The following is a 15,152-nucleotide window of genomic DNA, read 5'->3' as shown; positions in this document are numbered from 1 at the left end:
TAATGCTATATATTAATTTCTAATATGGAAGCAATTCATATTCATCTTGTACAGAGTGGTTGTGGGCACATTTGGCATTGAAGAGCTCTGAATAAGCTCATATTATGCTAATTTTGGATATTTTATTTGGTTGTTTTCTGCTTGTTTTCAGCATTGTTTCTGGAATTCTTGGGATGTGGCTTGATAAAATTCTAAACACGTAAACACAGTAAACGATGCCAGAGGTTTTTAAAAGACCAAACAACCTACCTTCACCATCCATTTTCTTCATTATTGCACTTTCTTTATATTTTCATGTATTTTCATGGTTTGTGAAGCAGATTAGTTTCGGTGCTGGATGTTTTTCAGGTTAGGATTGTTCTGGCATTGTTCCACGTCCAAGTGCTTTAGCTTGTTCATTTCTTCTCTTCAGACAATTTCTACTGTTAATGAGCTTTCCTAAGCAAAATATGAAATCTGGTGCAATGGTGAAGGATTCACTCTCTTCTGAAGAATTGCATGGAATACAAGTTTTACAATGAAAGAAATCTTGATTCAGCAAAAACAACTCTTTTGTTCTAACCAATCTTCTCAATTCATCCAGAGACTTAACAAAGGCAAATCATTTTGCTCCCTGAGTTCCTCGGATGTTTCATTTGAATAGCCAGATCTCCTTCTGTTCTTTCTTTCTTTCAGATCATAAAAGAGGAAGTAATTCAGTAGATTGTGTTATCAGAGCTTTGTACATGTGACAGCTTTAAGGCAGCTGGTTTGCCATGGGAGGGCTGACTCAGTCCTTGGCTCAAGTTACAAGAGTACCTGTAGAAAAAGTGCATTGCCTTCTCCATTCTTTCCCTTAGCCTGGTTGTAAGGTAAAGCCGGAAAAAGCTGAGAGATCAGCTAACTTGCATACTTCTATAGGAAGGAGTTCATAAAACAAAACAATAGAGCATTCATTTTTCCATGAAAATATTTTTGCATCTGTTTTGATTTTCAGCATCCTTACTTCCTGCAAAGTTTATCCAGGACTAAATTAGTCATCATGGCTAACATAACGAAATTTGTCAACATCTTCTGTGGCTTTTGAAGGGAGTGGTCTGTAAGGAAAATCCTGCTGCTCTGTTATATATGCACACAAGAAAGCCTTTTGTTATCTCTATTGTGGTTGCATTTATAACAGTCCTGTTAAGTAGACCAGTGTTATCCCTATGCAGATTCAGAACTGGTTAGTGGTTTGTCCAAGGGACAAGGACATTAAGTGAAATGAGTGTAGATGTGAGCCTCAGACTACAGGGACTTGTGGCAGCTGTTCCACAAAAAGTACAGCTACCTTTTTGAAATGTAGGCAAAATTTGACTAACCTTTAGATTATGCAGCCAAGAGATAGGGTGGCAACCCAGTCAAGCAACAACAACACAACAAGACATTGGAGAAAGTTTAGACTACAGCAAACAAGCTGTGAAAGATTCCTGCAGGCATCAGTGCACGGTTCACTGGGTGAGAAACCAGTGATGTTAGTTAAATACACCATTTTGCAAATACACCAAGCATGTGAACAGCAACAGACTTGCTAAACACAGACGATAAATTTATTGTCTTCCTAAGACTGCAATCCTACTTGTGTTTTGTAGGCATGAGTTCTGTTTAACTCAGTGCTTGTGAGTTGAGATGCACAGGATCTCTCTGTACGAGGTCTCCAGGTATGAGAACTCTTGTGAAAATAAGGAGCTGCCCTTATGCCGACACTGATCATTGGTCAATCTAGCTCAATTCTGTTGATACTGATTGGCAGCAATGGCACTCTGGGATTTAAGCAGACGTCTTCTGAGCCCAGCCTTGAGAAGCTGAGGATTGAGCCTGGGTCCTTCTGCATACAAAGTATGTTCTCTACTGCTAGACTGCCTACCCATAAGGAGCCACGGTGCTTTTTCGCAGAAATCACATGGGGACTGGGATTCACAACTTTGCTAGTAAGCAGTCCATTCTTTCAATCAACGAACTCAAGGGGATGCCCATTTTTCTGGGATAATCTCAACTGTGGCCACACTCCATGCTGGTTGGGGATGATAGGAATTGTAATCCAATCCATCTGGAAGTCACCAGATTGAAGAGGGCTGCTGGAGATGTTACTAAGGTAAGTGGAGCAGTTATCTGGATGAATACAAAGCCGCCTCCTGTGTTCCTGTGGCCCTGACCCAGGCACCCAGAGATCAGACATGGTTTAGCTATGGCATCTTTTACCACTTGCATGGCAGAGCTACAAACCAAGTACAGAAATAGGGTATTGCTGGTTAATCAAGGCACGCTTCAGAAAGAATGATCTAGACTGGAAGAGAATGTTAGTCACAGATGTCTTTTCTCTAGGGCATTCAAGGCAGTTTATTGCCCAGAGTTTATGCATATGGTAACCTATTGTGCTTTCTTCTATGATTTGCAGAGAAAGAGACCGGACAGTTGACGTGATAGGTGGAGTGACAGATGTCTAGGGAGGTGGACCCTGCCCACAGCACTGTCTGAGAGTTCCATGTTCGCACACCAGCTGCAAGCACATTCTTCCTTCTTTGTGACCATCCTTTGCCAGAAGGGGAAGGGAGGAAAGGCGGACAGAAGAGGGACTCACCCTTTCTGGGGACAACCTCATTAGCTGCATCCCACGCAGCATCCTTCATTCAAAGATTAGGGTGGATTTTTGTACTTTGCCTCATCATGACTCCTTAATCTGGCATATATTCTAAGCAAATAATGCCATTAGGGGATTAATGCCACAAGTTGATTTGAAAAAAAGGATTTGCAAACACTGAAATCCTATATTACATGCACCTGATCATGAAGTATTATTTTGAGGATTTCCTCTTCTGTTGAGTAGTATTCTAGTCTAGCCAAGGTGGGACCTCACAAGAGCACAATAACTCAATTCTGGGATTCGGTTCACATGAATGTGAAGCTGCACTGTAATGCTGTATAGTTGAAAGACAGAGTCCTGTGCACATCGGTTCTACATCAAGACACCTCTCTGTGCTCTTCAGTATGGAGACAATGGATTCAGCCATGTCTTTTTGTATTCATGTCGAATTCTCGCCATCAAAGAAACAAGTATTGGAGAGTCCTGTGTGCAGCTAGGGCAGGCAGCCTGCATCCCATGGACCACACAGCCCTTGTAGGGTGACGAAGTGGCCTGCCCCAGGGGCCCTGCCACTCCTGCTGCCGCCCCAGGCAAGATGCCTTATGCTGCATGACCTCATGCGTTCTCATGGGAAGAGCTGTTGCATCTCCCTAGCCCCTTCATAGGGATGAACAGGCCCTGATAACGGCATAGGCATTTTATTGGGCAAATCAGCAACTTCATGATTGTAAAGAAGCCCTGGAAGCATGGCGATGGCCAGTGTCCCTAATATGACAGAGCCGAGTTAATTGTCAGAATCAGCATTTATACTCCCTAAATTAACCACCCCACTCTCTAAAATAAAAACTACAAGAAAAGCTTTGGGGGAAGGCAAGTAGAATTGAGCAGAATCCAGCCAGGCACTTTTCTGGCCTGCAGGTTCCCTTCAGCAAGCAGTGGGGCTGAAAGGCAGGGCTGTCATGAGACTGGCTCCTGAGTTTACAGCCAAGGCAGGATTTGATGGACGATCGTGTTTCACATCTCAGTCTCTTTGCTCCTAGATTACACAAGGCTCTCCATATTCCAAAAATAAGCCTGTGAAGTTAAGCATTTCCATGAATCAATAACCTGTTGGGTTCATTCATTAACTAATGAATACTTTAAATGCCACAGACTAATTAAAAAGTATGAGTAAGTTTCCATATGACTTCCATCTGGTATATAGGGATTGATGATGGAGAAGTCCCCTTTCATGGCTGGTTGGCAGGTCATGTTATTATGCTACTTATAGTAAATATCAGTGCCATGAATTGTTATTCAAATGCAGCAGAATTAAAGGTAACCAACATAGGAATTATGAATCCAAGACAAAAAATAATAATATTAAGGAATAACTCAGGGTAAGGCAGTGTGGATTTTTGTATGGAAGGATCGTTTTATTAATTAATTAATTAATTAATTAAGACATTTTTATGCCGCCCCATTCGCCGAAGCCTCGGGGCGGCTTACAACAATAAGTTAAAATACAAATACATTAAGTTAAAATACAAACATTAAATTATAACCTTAAATTAAAATGTTTGTAAAATGTAGACATAAAGTTAAAACACAAAAATAACAATATAAAATAAGTCACCCTGGCCAGATAAAATCCAATAATATTAACAATTAAAATGATGCTTAAATAAAAAGGTCTTCGCATGGCGCCGAAAAACAAATAATGATGTATCATCGAAGTTATGGCAACCTTATGAATGAATGCAATGTCCAGTCCTTGATAACCCAGCTCAACTCGTGTACACAAATACAAGGCTGTGGGTTCCTTTACGGAATGGACGCCTCTCATATTTGATCTTCCTCTTCTTCTGCATTCAGCTTTCCCTGCCATACTTGTCTTCTCCGGCAAGTTTTGCCTTCTTATGATTTTACAACAGCTTTAGTTTCATGGGTTTTGTTTCCTGGGAAGCTTCTGTCTTGATTTGACCTGGGAGCCAGGTGTTCGTCTTTCTCTTGGTCCAGGACTCAAGGGTATTTGCAAAGCTCTCCTCCAACACTTGCCTACCTGACCTGGATTAAAACTGTTCATATAACACAAAACATAGAAACAGATGGTTCTATATTTTATGTCTAATCTGCAGCACACACTGATGGCCAGAATCTGGATGACTAGAAATTACTAGTTTCATATATTTGAATATCAAAATGTTTTCAGATAACTTCTAAGCTTTCTGGAATGCATGTTCTTGTGCATTCTGTTAATGTTATAATAAGTGGCTCACCAAAACCGAACAGTAAGTTTTTATTTATTTTATTAAATTCTAGTTATAATGCAGAATGGGATCTGGCTCGTAAAGCAATGGATGATATTTTATACAGAGCACAACTGGAGCTGTATCCAGAACCACTGTTGGTAGGTGTCTTTATCAAATTCTCCAATACAAATTCTTCTATTTATTCATCTTTAAAAATATATATTTCACCTTTCTAGTTCACATAAACTACCTGAAGTGGCAACAATTAAATATTAGAAATAATTTCACACAATAATCATTGGTTTTGAGCTCATCATTCTTCTTCCTGTCAGTTTCTTCACTGTCCAGCTTTCACACCCATGTATAGTGACTAGGAATGCAAGAGTGCTGTTGACGATGCTGGCCTTGGTCTCCAGTGAAATGTCCTTACACTTGACAATCTTTTCTAGTTCCTTCCTTGCTGATCTTCAAAGTCTCTGTCTTCTAATTTCTTGGGGGTATGACAGTATAAAAGAGGCATCACTTCATGGCTGTCATTGCATAAAGATGCCAGCTATGTAAAATACATGGCTTTAATATGTTTTTAAAAGCAGTATATGACTGTAACATTCAGGCATGGTAATTTTTTTCCCTCCATGGGAGAGGCACTGGGTGCACTTTTGTAGAAGACAGATTTTGATCCTCCTTTTCTTTCAAGGTGGATCTATAGGACTCTTTGAACTGGGACACAAATCTTTAAGACACCTTAAGCAGGTTTAGTGATTTGAAGTAAGTTTAGTGATTGTGCTGAACACATATTAGAAGTCACCTCACTTTTTCCCCTGTTTTCTCTTTACCATCTCAGGAAATGGCAAATACTCTTCAGCTAGATTCAAGGAATAGCTACAAGGATTGCAAAAAGGCTGGATAACTGAGTTTCGGCTCACATAATGGTTCAAAAATATGAAATTACAGCAAGACAGATGTGAAAGAAAAAAATGAGATGGGACATATTTTCAGATAATCAAGAGGATATCAGAAAGAAAAGGGAGAACTCTTATCCTTATTAAGGTTATTTTACCTTCCTCTACAAAACTTGATGGCACTAAACTATGGCTAATAGCAACATGGAAGTAACAAAAGAATGGAAACATTTGTGGTTCTCTGGAGACAATGAGATGGTTGATACAACAGGACAATCCACTAAGGCTGATCGTCTATGGAGGGTTGTTGAACTGCATGAACCTGCAAGGCGAAAGCCACTCTGAAAAACCATGGCTTGTTTGGGGGCTGTAGATACCCATGGTGGCATGTTGCCTTGTCCAAAGCCAATAAAGTGACTTTGCCATGGGCTGTTCAAAATGGCCAAGACTGAGGTAGGGACTAGAGAAATGAAGAGACCTGCCACAAAGACACCTGGGACACATGGCAGAACCAGGAGGAGGACTAATAGGGTGTAAGGGGGAAAGCAAGTCACAATTAGCCCAATTGTCCATTGGGAGACAGGTGAAGAATCAACCCCTGGGAGCTTATTTGCAGTGTGCCTTAGCATGATATGGGAACCCTCCCACTGTGCTCTGCTGAGGCGTCTGTTTCAAGCAACCTTGCACAATGCATGAAGCAAAATCCCTTGGAGGGCACCACAGTCCTTTCCTATTGAGGCATCTTTTTGTTTGGTTGGGGTTGGGACACAATGAATCAACGTTTAAAACTGGATTTAAAATAGCAATTTCTGGCTTCTTCGTTTTAAGAATTCTTGGTGCAATCAGAGAACTTTCAAAAACTAGTTGTTTTAATTCCTTATATTAATAGAATCACAGAATAATAAAGTTGGAAGGGGCCATGAAGGCCATCGAGTCCAACCCCCTTGCTGTTACAGGACAATGTTATACCATCCCACTCAGATGGCTGTCCAGTTTCTTTTTGAATGTCTCAGCTGGTTCCACTGTTGTATCGCTCTGACAGTGAAGAAGCTTTTCCTGATGTCCAGCCTGAATCTGGGTTGTTGTAACTTGAATTGATTATTTTGTGTCCTACACTCTGGCATCAGCAAGAAGGGACCTTGACTTCTCTGCTTCAATTTAACTCAGTGATGCCCATCTTCATAACAATTTTGTAGTTTTGCTACTTTTTTCTCCTTGTAGCTTTATACTTTTTAATTATAAAACATCCTTGTACTGATAAATCGACATCATTACTTAAGCATGATGTTAGCTTCTGAGGAAGTCTTGTTGGAATCATATATATATTTATGTATCGCACTTGGTCCAGCTTTCTATGGTAATCCTTTAGGGCAGGATTAGGCAACTTCTGGGAATCGTGGGGCTGTATTTCCCATTCTAAGTCCTACCAAGACCAGAGCTCTCCCTGTTCGTATCAGAAATGGCTGATCTGACAAGTTGCTATGACAAAGTCTGGCAATTATTATGAGGGGAAAAATACATGCAGAAGTGTGTGCCTGGTTTCCCAGCAGAAATGGGCTTCTGACTGCCCACCAAACAGCTATTTGGCAGGCTGTTAGGAGCCCCATCCTGCAGAAAAATGGGGCACGAAAAAGGAGCCCCCCCTGTGCATTTTGGTTCCCCCTCCCCCTCAGAAACAGCCGCATAAAAGAGAAACAGAAAATGACATAATTCCTCCTGGAACCTTAAGAAGTGATTAATTGCAGGCTTCCAGACAAGCTCATCTGCTTGACATTCCACCCACATACATGTTTGAACTTAAGAGCATCATTATCAATGTTGCCAAGCAGCTTGCTAGAGCTTAGCCATTGTGTCAGATCCCAAACATACCTAGAATTAATGCATGTGCCTGCAATTGGTAATGGGCTGAATGAGGCTCAATAAACTGAAACTCAGGCACTACCAGGTAAAAGAGAGTTGGCTTGCCTGATTAGCAAGATCAGGAACGTGTTCAACCTTCTCTGAAGGAGGTTGTACTCCCCACCACCACCCATGATTCATCCTGCTTTGTCACTGGAGGAACAGGTGACATCTTTGGTCCATTTTGGTTGGCTTGACAGAGACCGTATGGCAACAGGTAGGGTTGGTGTTTGGGGCTCGGTTCAAAAGAACCTCTGAGTGACTCAGTCCTGCTTATTTCTAAGTAGCCATGCTGCTCAACCTGGTTTCTGAGCAGCCACTCCAGCACTGAGTGGGGAGCTAGAACCAATGGCTCTCTGCGGTTCTATGCTTCTATGCGCCATGCTCAAAACTGGCTTCTCTCTCTCCCTCTGTCTTTCTTTGCAACTCCATATTGCTCCTGATACCTTTTCCAGTTTTTAAATTCATGTTTCAGGAGACTGTGGAATGGGGATCTGCATGTGAAGATCCTCCCAGGCCTCCGAAAGATGCCCACCCTGCTTTAAATCACAAGGGTTTGGCTGCAGGTTGAGTCTGTGTTACTAGTTTTCTGCTAAGCCTGACTACTCAGTTACCCCATATCTATTCTATTTTCTGATGCAGTATGTGAACAAAAGTCTGGTCCTTCTTCGTAGTACCTGTCCAGCTCATCATCGCCATCCTGTCCTGTCCAATCACACATGTATTCTGCACCCCATAGAGCTTTTTCTCAGAAAACTCCACCTCTGCCCTTGAGCCAGGAAATCACATGCCTCTGCTTGGTTCAATGGCAGAGCCAACCCTTTCTCCTGCTTCATTTTGACTGCCACCCGAACAACAGAATAGGAAATTCTTGTCCTTCTCCTTCTCCTCCTCCATGTCATTTCTGTACTGTTCCTTAGCCAGAGCTCTCTGGGCAGTTTACAACAATCCATAATAAAATACAATAAAATTTCATTAAAACAGAAAATGTTTAAAAAAAATTAAAACCGCTAAAAAACAACAACGAAGAATCACTCTATAAAACACCTCGGATGGTTGATCTTCTCAGGCCCCTGATTGTCCAAGTACATCTTCAAAGGCCTCAGCATATAGGCCATCTTAACCTGACAAATTTGGCTTCAGAGCTTTAGTTTTTTTCCTTGTATTTACTCCTTGAAACATGTATTACCTCAAGTTTCATCTGGCTCCACTTGCCTGCATTTTCTACAGATCAGACCTGGATGGGATAGTGGGGACAGGAAAACTGAATCTGGGAAACTTTTCCCTGATGAGTATTTCCTACAAAATAGCTCATCTCCATTTCCACCACCTCCCGGTCACTATGGCCATGTGGGTATGTTGTTGACCAACTCACTGAGTATCAGGTGAGGCCCCATGCTGAGAATAGTGGATGGTGGTAGCTTGGGGATCCCACGGGGCAAACGAAAGGACAACCCCACAACCACAGGTGAGCAGTCGGGAGGATGAGTTTGCAGAGCCTCAGAGTGAGTTGCATTGGTGTCCAGCTGTGTCAGGGGACTGTATTCCTGAAGCTGGGGGCCCAAAGCCAGGTGTTGGCTGGAGGGAAAGACCAGAAGAGGAGGGTGATGCATGGCCAAGCTGGGGGCTATGCTTTCTCTTCAGAGGCTGTGACTCAGTTCCTTCAGGCATCTCCCCCTGACTAGTGTCAGAGGACGCGCTTGCCTCTGGGTGTGATGTTTCTTCATCCACATTCCCATCCTGGAGCAGATGATCAAATGGAAAACTTTTATCGCATGAAACATTCAAGAGCTTCCTTGGAGCTTTTCTCAACTCTTCTTGGAAAAATTCTTGTTCATAAATCAGGAACTTGAGCCTCCTCTTCAGGGCCCCGTAGTGCTTCTTGTAGCCCCACAGCCCAGCCCTGACCCCTCTGCTCCATCATGCCCAGCCCACCATTTTGGACAATTATGTAGGCATCTGTTGTCCTTGCCCCTTTTTATGTCCTTAATTACTTCATTTCCTTTGGAATCCACCAGGCTAGCTGGAACCTCCCATGAATTCTTCCCTGGAATCCAGATGGACAGTTTGACCTGTCCCTGCTGCTATTGAAGGAATAAGGGTAACTTAGGAAGAGCCCCTTAAACTCTTCAGAGAGGAGTTAACTAACTGCCAGTGAGACTTAAAGAGTAAACTGTCAGCTTGAGCGGGATAGCCACCTGATCCCTCTGTTAGCCTCACAGTGCGCTTAAAAGGATTTTCATCTTACCAGCCCAACAGGATCAGTAATTCTGGGGCACAAGGCTCATCATGTGACGGATGCACACAGTTCCCAAAAAAATTCAGTACAGGGGATGCAGGGTGGGGGAAAGCACCTAACAGGTAAGAGCCAGTGCATTCCTAAGCATTTGTCTTTGGGTGAAGGTCTAATTTCTGGAACAATTCACATTTTCAGCAAACTGCACCAAATGCCTTAAAGGCTAACAACAGCTTAACGGGTTGACTGTTGAAAAGGGTTTAACAGATCAGTGGGATGTAATTACCTTTTTTATATCCCCTCTAAGGGATGGTGTGGGAGAAGGTCCTGTGATGTCAGAATGGGGAGGGTTTAAAGGCAGGGTTGAAGGCTAATCAAGATAAGTTGAGTTTGTATTTAAAGCAAACTCAGTGTTAGTTAAGAGTTTTTTTACTGGCTTAATCGCAATGTGTCTTAAACTCTGCCAGCCCGATGACAGCACCAGCCTGACACAAAGGTCTGCAGTAAAGCCGCAAACTGACCTTTGGAAATTCATTGTGGTCCTGCCCTGTTTCAAAATTACTGTAAGTAAATGCAATGGGTTATAACTTATACGGAATTTATGTGTAACAAAAATGCCTGCATTTTAATGCCTTTGGAAAGGGAAGGGTTTTGTAAATAAACATACGGAACGTTGCAGTGGAAGGACTGTTCATCTATTGTTGTTTCAAAGAACCAATATTTAATATTTACATTGAATATCGATAGGAACTTGGTGTTATTTGTTTTGTGTTTGAGCTACTTTTAATGCTGGAAACCAGCTTGACAAATGTGGAAAGGTGGGGCCTACAGTTTTAAACAAACACAATATTAGGCAGTTGAAAAAGTTCTAAGGCTTAGTAATTCTACAATTCATTAATTATTTCAACAATTGTTTTTGTGGTGTCAGATAAATAGGCAGCCATTTTCCCAGCCAGTTAATATAGAGTCCCAGTTAATATAGAGTCCTATAACTTAAACCACTTTCATTTTTCTAACTATAATGGGACAGGATCTGTTTTAATGCAAGAATTCCAGCTTGTGGCTGGAGTTCTACTAGGGTCCCTGATAGGGATGTTGAAAGTTGATTTGCAAGCTCAATATGCAGCTGAACAAACCTACACTGGAAACGCTAATTCTAAATATTCGAGAGAGTTGTTTGAACTACATTGCCTTTTTTACTGAATTTTACTATATTCATCCCTAAGAATTTTTTTAAAGAATGGTGTGCATGCATAAATACTGTAATAACAATTTAACTATTTTGGTCAGAAAAAGCACAAGTTACTAGGTTTAGGGGGAAGGAGAGCAATCGGCACTTTTCCAGTACTGGTGGCCTCTTCCACTTGCAGCATTACTCTTGCTTGAGTAAAGACTTCGCATCATTCTGAGCCCTTAACAAGCAACGAACCTGCAATTGCATGGCTAGCCAGCATTCTTAACATTTGGAACTTTGTTTTGTTTTGGCTTCATGTGTGGCTGGTGTTTTTCCCATTGGGCAGAATAAAGCAATCACCACCGGAAACAGATTTCAAGGGTCATGGAAGGAAAGCATCTGTTTTGTTATGGGGAGGGAGCGCAAGCCTACAGAGAGTCTGGACAGCTAGAGGATGTTTTGGAGACATGTTTTATGGATGAAAAAGGCTCCAACCTTATAGCTGGGGCTCTGAGCTCCAAGTAACTTGCCCCACTACCTGGAAAGTACGGAGCTGCCTGTATCCTCAAGGTCACAAAAGCAGACTTGGGGAGGGGGTTGGGAGGGATTTCTGGAGGGGAGGGACAAGGGGAGACAAGCACCATCTCAAGGTATTATGGCAGGACCGCCAGTCTCCTTCCCTCACACTCCAAGGCACAACACTTAGAGACCAAAACTGGCTAAATGTTTTGCAGGGTGGAGGGAGTGGGGAGGAGTGAGGTGCTTCCATGATCCTTCTTCCCTGCAGATACCCATAATCCTCCCAGTTTGCAGGGTTACAGGCATCTGGATTAGATGCCCCCCTAAAATTGTGGCTTGGGCTTGCTGCCAGTTATGGGGAAAATTGCTTGTGGGATTTCCTCTTCAGGTGTCCAAATAACCTTTGGGGACTATGCCATATACCAGAACAGCTCTGCTTCAGACATCCAAATAGTTTGGCCCAATCTTGATCATTGAGTAAATTTTCTATTTTGTTATGATCGTCATAGCTATTGAACTAAGGTACACAGAAGAACCCAATGTTAAGAGTCCTTCTTTGGAGAAGAAGGAAACAGCTTAGCAATAATTGGGTAGCAGCATCTCTCTCCACCATCCCCAGTGAAAGGTAGCATAAAGACAAGAGTTCTTGGCTTTGGCTTTCGGTGACAACCTGGAACTTCCATCTCCCAGCAAGAGCGTGAGTTTCTGTCCTGCAGCATTTCCCAACTCTTCTCTCTAACTTCCATCAGCTTTTAATAAGTCTTGAAGGCTCACAGGTCCAGCAACAGGTCCACCAATCTCTCTATTTGATGCTTTTAACTTTACTAAGGTCTCCATTTCCAGATTCTCTGTAGGATTAAGACTGGCTCCTTTTCAGGACATCTTTTTCTCTCAGCCATGTAGCTGTGGTATTTGGAGAGGGGCTGGGGGAGAGTCAAGAGCACTGCCAGGAGACCTTTGGCACCAATGGGTATGACTACCACTAAGTTTTGCAGGGAGAAGGCATTTTTTTAGGATCTGGATCGAGGGGGGTTAAATCTGCCTTTCTATTGTGGTGGCAGCAATGTGGATCACCTACCCAGCTGGGCTCCATTTTAATTAAAAACAGAGAAGCCCTGGCATTGTTGAAGTAACAAGGAGATAGGGCCCCATTTCAATTGCTGGATTCAATGGACCATGGGTAGACTGTCTCTTCTTATTTATCTCTACCATAGATAGTCCTTCCTAAGCTAATACCATCTAGAAGTTTTGAACTCCAACTCCCATTCTGGGTGGGGATAATGGGAGTTGTAGCCTGACATATCAGGAGGGCACTAAGTTGGAGGATTTTGCCAAAGGTAGCATCACTCCAGACTTCATCCAGCCACATAATTAAGCGGAGTAGCCTGGGGCATGGCTTTGCTCCTCCAGATATTTACCTAGAGCCACCAAGCAATGGAGCTGCGAGGGTCCACATACAACTAAGTCAACCCCTCCAAAGAAAGCCAGTGTGGTGAAGCGGTTAAGAGTGTGTCTGGGACTCAGGCAAGCTGGGTTCGAGTCCCCACTCTGCCATGGAGCCACTTGGGCGACTTTGGACCAATCACAGACTCTCAGCCCAACGTACCTCACAGAGTTGTTCTTATAGGGATAAGATGGAAAAGGGGAGACAAATGATGTAAGCTGCTTTGAGTTTACTGGGGAAAAGCGGGATATAAATCTAATAAATAAATAAATGAACAAAGATTTTCTCCAATGAGCTTTCAGAGATGGCCTATAGTTGTATTTAAAATAATAACACTGAACATAAATCAAAGGGAAATAAGTGTGCATCTTTCTACAGCTGAATGTGCTATATTACAGGATGCCAAGGTCAGGTCCTCTAAAAAAAGAATTCTGATGCCCTGTAATTGCATATAATGGATGGGTACCACCCACACACACACACACACCCACACACACACACACAGAGGTTCCCATAACATGATTAAGTGCATGCAAGTGCCTTTAGTCCATAAAGATTCTGCCCTTCCACCCCTTGCTTAATAAACCGAGACAGAATTAGCACTGGGTGAGTGGTTCTGCCTGCTGCCAAGAAGGGTTTGTTGAGGGTAAAACTCTGCAAGTAGAGATTAACTTGCCTTCATCCCTGTAATGTGCTGTACAGCCAGGATTTGTGGAATAGGATCAGTGAAGAGCCATACATGAAGGCAGCCCTGGACAGCTGGTGCATATGCTGGTATACATGCCCAAGTTCCAAGTTCTTACGTCTTACATAATCTTGACGGGGTAGGACTATAGCTCAGAGGGAAGAGCAGCTCTGTTGCATAGACAGCACCTTGTTTAGTACCTTCATCTCTAGCAAAAAGGACCGAGGAGAAGTACAACCAGGAAAAATCTCTGCCTAAGATCTCAGAAAGACAGCACTTAGGTCCCAGCGGGCTAAGTCCAACAGAAGGCAGTCCATGTGTGTCCTTCGATGCTCTTGCAAATGTACAGCCCAAAATACTGAAAAAACTCCATCCACTCCAGAATTAAGAACGCTTAAGTAATGGTTAAGGTTGGTAAACGTTCAAGGCTCGCACTGTTTGCCATTTGGATAAAAAAAATCAGGGATGAATGAGATATTCAGTCCCTTAAGTTTATCTTATAGATTTATCAACTTCTCCCCTCCTTTCAGCAAGCAAAGAAGAGAAGCCTTTGAAATCTGCCTCAAGAAAGTATGCAGAAAATGCATCTCTGTGAGAAAAATGCTCAGAAAAGGGAATTTCAGCCATGTAATCTATTGGTGAGAAATGCATACCTTTCAAAATGCAAACAGAAATACATTAGAAGAAATGCACACAAAACTGTATGATTTTTTTATGGATTTTTTCAAATTGTAGGCTCATACACAGCAGAGCAAAACAAAGCTTGTCCTCAAAAAACTTGAAAATATCAGCAAGATTAAGATTGACAGATGTCTCCATCTTCAGTGGAGATTCCTCCCACATGTCGAGTGTGTAAGACCAAAGGCCAAATGCCTCTCTGGTCCAGCATCCTGTACCCTTCCCGCTCCTCTGCACTGGCCAATAAGATGCATGTGGGAGGCTCGTAAGCTTCCTAGCAACTGGTATTCAAAGCCATGCAAAGCCATTCTGCAGCCTGAAGCTTTCTCTCTTTCTATCAATATACAGAAGTTCTCGAATCTGGAAATCTCTTAACTGGCTTGTTCAGGGATTGCAGGTTGGTGGCACAGCACATGGCTGTCCTCCAACCTGCTATTTCCCACTTCCAGGCACCTGAAACTCTTCCCACCCCCCACCCCCCCTTCACTGAGGGTTTTCACTACATCTTCTAGCAGTGGATTCCAAGGCTTTAACCAAAACTGTAGGGAAAGATGCTTCATGCTGTCTATCCTGGCTCCTGCCCCCCATTAAGTGTCCTTGTTTGGCCCTGCGTCCTGGTCTTAGGCATCCTCTTTTTTTTTTTTTTGGTAAAGTTGTTCCATATTTAGAAACACCATATATAAACAGGAGGTCCCTAACATGTATTTTTGTATTTAATGGTAATTTATTATGTTCTATTATATTTCAATGTATTTTATTGTGTTGTAAGCCGCCCCGAGGCT

At 42.5% G+C, this 15,152-nt stretch overlaps 1 pseudogene; it reads right to left on the bottom strand.

The window, feature by feature from the left end:
* Positions 1-8,974: 8,974 nt before the first annotated feature.
* On the bottom strand, positions 8,975-10,405 carry LOC123025571 (annotated as a pseudogene).
* Positions 10,406-15,152: the final 4,747 nt, after the last annotated feature.

The sequence above is a fragment of the Varanus komodoensis genome, unplaced genomic scaffold (genome assembly GCF_004798865.1).
Source record: "Varanus komodoensis strain SLA01 unplaced genomic scaffold, ASM479886v1 scaffold28, whole genome shotgun sequence".
Classification (NCBI taxonomy): domain Eukaryota; kingdom Metazoa; phylum Chordata; class Lepidosauria; order Squamata; family Varanidae; genus Varanus; species Varanus komodoensis.
The sequence above is the reverse complement of the archived record's forward strand: the minus strand, read 5'-3'. Positions and strand labels throughout refer to the sequence as shown.